The sequence below is a fragment of the Schistocerca nitens genome, chromosome 7 (assembly GCF_023898315.1).
Source record: "Schistocerca nitens isolate TAMUIC-IGC-003100 chromosome 7, iqSchNite1.1, whole genome shotgun sequence".
NCBI classification, from domain to species: domain Eukaryota; kingdom Metazoa; phylum Arthropoda; class Insecta; order Orthoptera; family Acrididae; genus Schistocerca; species Schistocerca nitens.
In genome coordinates this window covers 310,831,325-310,836,324 of record NC_064620.1, presented here as the reverse complement: position 1 = coordinate 310,836,324, position 5,000 = coordinate 310,831,325, and the positions used below count along the sequence as shown (strand labels likewise).

The 5,000-nt window shown below is 56.6% G+C and overlaps 3 non-coding genes across 3 annotated transcripts in view; all 3 read left to right on the top strand.

The window, feature by feature from the left end:
* Window positions 1–2,152: 2,152 nt before the first annotated feature.
* On the top strand, window positions 2,153–4,061 carry LOC126197261 (small subunit ribosomal RNA). The gene has a single exon (XR_007539639.1). It is a non-coding gene; the product is annotated as a small subunit ribosomal RNA (ribosomal RNA).
* A 352-nt stretch (window positions 4,062–4,413) lies between these two features.
* LOC126196539 (5.8S ribosomal RNA) lies at window positions 4,414–4,568 on the top strand. The gene has a single exon (XR_007539029.1). It is a non-coding gene; the product is annotated as a 5.8S ribosomal RNA (ribosomal RNA).
* A 188-nt stretch (window positions 4,569–4,756) lies between these two features.
* The window catches only part of LOC126197519 (large subunit ribosomal RNA), a 4,222-nt gene continuing 3,978 nt past the window's right edge, over window positions 4,757–5,000 (top strand). The window contains exon 1 of the ribosomal RNA XR_007539878.1: window positions 4,757–5,000. This exon is cut by the window's right edge and continues 3,978 nt beyond it. This is a non-coding gene — a ribosomal RNA (large subunit ribosomal RNA).

Below are 5,000 nucleotides of genomic sequence, written 5' to 3'. Positions count from 1 at the left end.
ACCTATGTTGCGCCTTAACCTAACCTACGTTGCGCCTTAACCTAACCTACGTTGCGCCTTAACCTAACCTACGTTGCGCCTTAACCTAACCTACGTTGCGCCTTAACCTAACCTACGTTGCGCCTTAACCTAACCTACGTTGCGCCTTAACCTAACCTACGTTGCGCCTTAACCTAACCTACGTTGCGCCTTAACCTAACCTACGTTGCGCCTTAACCTAACCTACGTTGCGCCTTAACCTAACCTACGTTGCGCCTTAACCTAACCTACGTTGGGCCCTAACCTAACCTACGTTGGGCCCTAACCTAACCTACGTTGGGCCCTAACCTAACCTACGTTGGGCCCTAACCTAACCTACGTTGGGCCCTAACCTAACCTACGTTGGGCCCTAACCTAACCTACGTTGGGCCCTAACCTAACCTACGTTGGGCCCTAACCTAACCTACGTTGGGCCCTAACCTAACCTACGTTGGGCCCTAACCTAACCTACGTTGGGCCCTAACCTAACCTACGTTGGGCCCTAACCTAACCTACGTTGGGCCCTAACCTAACCTACGTTGGGCCCTAACCTAACCTACGTTGGGCCCTAACCTAACCTACGTTGGGCCCTAACCTAACCTACGTTGGGCCCTAACCTAACCTACGTTGGGCCCTAACCTAACCTACGTTGGGCCCTAACCTAACCTACGTTGGGCCCTAACCTAACCTACGTTGCGCCCTAACCTAACGCACGTTGCGCCCTAACCTAACGCACGTTGCGCCCTAACCTAACCTGTAATTGTTATATGAATTGAAACATTCATGTAGCGTTGCCTAATCGCAACCCTCTCAACATAGGTCAGTGCTCGCACTCTCTGGTGTCCTGCGTATTGATTCATGTTACGGTGCGTACCCTCACAACATCTAGCGAGTGGTGCGTACGTTCCACATGGTCCCGCTATCCACTGTAATGTGTACTGCTGTAAGACTTATATCGCTCCCCTGTCGCCTCTAGTTCGTCAGGCGGGAGTTTGCGTGTTCAATGAGCTTCGCAGCTGTGCAATGGCATTCGCATACGTACGCGGGCCACCTTCCACGTGTTCTCTCGTGCATACGTCGCAGCATGTATGTGGGCTGATGTGGCGTGTCGTGACGCATATCATCCAGGCATGCAAGACCCACTGAATTTGCAAATGTAGATGGACGTCTACGTTTGCTGCCCAAGTTACGCAAATGAACTGGAAATCCGTTGTTGCGCGGTTGTATACGCTGGAGGTGAATCATTGATTGCGACAATCGGTACAGGTATTAACTGGTTGCTTCAGCGACACCCGTCATACCCACGAACGTGAGTGGGCATGTGGGTATGAAGCGATACGCGGCGGTGGCTGGGTGGGACCGTCCCCGGCCGGTGAGGGGGGAGCGCCCGGCGTGCTGGCCGCGCGCTGCGTGGGCGCACGCGCTACAGCCGGCTGGTGGGGGCGCCCAGTGGCAGGCGCGCCGGCCGACGGACGCGGCAGGCGGCGCAGCTGCGCGCCGGCGCACCCAACGCGCGGCGCCGTGCGGCCAAAGTGGGTCCTCGCGGGCCCGGTGCGAAGCGCGGTGGACATCTGCAGTGTGCTGGTCCGATTGAGGACTGTGTGCGTTGAGGATGCGCCGCCGCCCGGCACTCGGCGCCGCGACGCCGTCTGCTGCTCGGTCGCCCCCGCGGTTCTCGCAGGTGGTTTGTATCGCAGCTGTGCGGATGTGTTGGCGCGTGCGCTGTGCTGGGAGAGTTCGCTTTGGCACCCAAGTGGGGCTCTGCCCCTCTGTGGCGCTGGCGTTGGAGCTGCCCGGCCACTGTTTGTGGCCGCGTGTTGTCTCCCGCCGGCAACACCACGACAGCACGCTCCCGGGCCTCTGTCGGCAGCGGCAAGCTCAGTTGGGAGCACGGGTGGTCGCACTGAAAGCGTCTACTCGCCTATCTCCGGGCGATTGCGCCTCTCTCGAACCCGACCAAGTACTTAGGACGGCGCTGCGCGCCGCCGGGACCTGAGAGGGTTTCGAGGTGTATCGTGCAGGGGAGCCCAGCCTCCTCCTGTTTGCGGAATAATTGAGCGGACGCTTGCGTGTTCGCGCGGGCCTCCGGGACACACTCCCGGGCGGCCGGCTGCTCAGCTCTAGTTGACGCAGCTCCCTGGTTGATCCTGCCAGTAGTCATATGCTTGTCTCAAAGATTAAGCCATGCATGTCTCAGTACAAGCCGCATTAAGGTGACACCGCGAATGGCTCATTAAATCAGTTATGGTTCCTTAGATCGTACCCACGTTACTTGGATAACTGTGGTAATTCTAGAGCTAATACATGCAAACAGAGTCCCGACCAGAGATGGAAGGGACGCTTTTATTAGATCAAAACCAATCGGTCGGCTCGTCCGGTCCGTTTGCCTTGGTGACTCTGAATAACTTTGGGCTGATCGCACGGTCCTCGTACCGGCGACGCATCTTTCAAATGTCTGCCTTATCAACTGTCGATGGTAGGTTCTGCGCCTACCATGGTTGTAACGGGTAACGGGGAATCAGGGTTCGATTCCGGAGAGGGAGCCTGAGAAACGGCTACCACATCCAAGGAAGGCAGCAGGCGCGCAAATTACCCACTCCCGGCACGGGGAGGTAGTGACGAAAAATAACGATACGGGACTCATCCGAGGCCCCGTAATCGGAATGAGTACACTTTAAATCCTTTAACGAGTATCTATTGGAGGGCAAGTCTGGTGCCAGCAGCCGCGGTAATTCCAGCTCCAATAGCGTATATTAAAGTTGTTGCGGTTAAAAAGCTCGTAGTTGGATTTGTGTCCCACGCTGTTGGTTCACCGCCCGTCGGTGTTTAACTGGCATGTATCGTGGGACGTCCTGCCGGTGGGGCGAGCCGAAGGCGTGCGACCGCCTCGTGCGTGCTCGTGCGTCCCGAGGCGGACCCCGTTGAAATCCTACCAGGGTGCTCTTTATTGAGTGTCTCGGTGGGCCGGCACGTTTACTTTGAACAAATTAGAGTGCTTAAAGCAGGCAAGCCCGCCTGAATACTGTGTGCATGGAATAATGGAATAGGACCTCGGTTCTATTTTGTTGGTTTTCGGAACCCGAGGTAATGATTAATAGGGACAGGCGGGGGCATTCGTATTGCGACGTTAGAGGTGAAATTCTTGGATCGTCGCAAGACGAACAGAAGCGAAAGCATTTGCCAAGTATGTTTTCATTAATCAAGAACGAAAGTTAGAGGTTCGAAGGCGATCAGATACCGCCCTAGTTCTAACCATAAACGATGCCAGCCAGCGATCCGCCGCAGTTCCTCCGATGACTCGGCGGGCAGCCTCCGGGAAACCAAAGCTTTTGGGTTCCGGGGGAAGTATGGTTGCAAAGCTGAAACTTAAAGGAATTGACGGAAGGGCACCACCAGGAGTGGAGCCTGCGGCTTAATTTGACTCAACACGGGAAACCTCACCAGGCCCGGACACCGGAAGGATTGACAGATTGATAGCTCTTTCTTGATTCGGTGGGTGGTGGTGCATGGCCGTTCTTAGTTGGTGGAGCGATTTGTCTGGTTAATTCCGATAACGAACGAGACTCTAGCCTGCTAACTAGTCGCGTGACATCCTTCGTGCTGTCAGCGATTACTTTTCTTCTTAGAGGGACAGGCGGCTTCTAGCCGCACGAGATTGAGCAATAACAGGTCTGTGATGCCCTTAGATGTTCTGGGCCGCACGCGCGCTACACTGAAGGAATCAGCGTGTCTTCCTAGGCCGAAAGGTCGGGGTAACCCGCTGAACCTCCTTCGTGCTAGGGATTGGGGCTTGCAATTGTTCCCCATGAACGAGGAATTCCCAGTAAGCGCGAGTCATAAGCTCGCGTTGATTACGTCCCTGCCCTTTGTACACACCGCCCGTCGCTACTACCGATTGAATGATTTAGTGAGGTCTTCGGACTGGTACGCGGCATCGACTCTGTCGTTGCCGATGCTACCGGAAAGATGACCAAACTTGATCATTTAGAGGAAGTAAAAGTCGTAACAAGGTTTCCGTAGGTGAACCTGCGGAAGGATCATTACCGACTAGACTGCATGTCTTTCGATGTGCGTGTCGTGTCGTGCAACACGCTACCTGTCCGGCTCGCAGTAGCCGTGCGCCGCGTGCGGGACCACGCGTGCTTCTCAAAACTAACGGAAAATGTTGTGTGGTACGAGCGCTGAAGCTCTGGAGCGGCTGGCCTGCGGCACCTGGCGCCTCGCGCCGGTTTTGAATGACGTTCGCCCGAGTGCCTGTCCGCTCCGGAGTGGAGCCGTACGACGCCCATCGGCCGTGAGGCCGTTGGACACAAAACACTGGAACAGGGGCCGTCGAACGCCTCAGTCCCGCCTATGCAACTGTTTTGAAAGAGACAGTGGGAACTGTAAAAAGATCACCCAGGACGGTGGATCACTCGGCTCGTGGGTCGATGAAGAACGCAGCAAATTGCGCGTCGACATGTGAACTGCAGGACACATGAACATCGACGTTTCGAACGCACATTGCGGTCCATGGATTCCGTTCCCGGGCCACGTCTGGCTGAGGGTCGGCTACGTAAACTGAAGCGCGCGGCGTTTGTCCCGCTTCGGAGACGTGGGTGTGTCGTGACGGCCTGTGGGGCCGGCCACGTCCCCTGAAACGAGCGATGCGCGCCCGTCGCCTGGCGGTTCGCATACCGGTACTGTCTCGGTAGCGTGCACAGCCGGCTGGCGGTGTGGCGTGCGACACCTCGTACAACGACCTCAGAGCAGGCGAGACTACCCGCTGAATTTAAGCATATTACTAAGCGGAGGAAAAGAAACTAACAAGGATTCCCCCAGTAGCGGCGAGCGAACAGGGAAGAGTCCAGCACCGAACCCCGCAGGCTGCCGCCTGTCGTGGCATGTGGTGTTTGGGAGGGTCCACTACCCCGACGCCTCGCGCCGAGCCCAAGTCCAACTTGAATGAGGCCACGGCCCGTAGAGGGTGCCAGGCCCGTAGC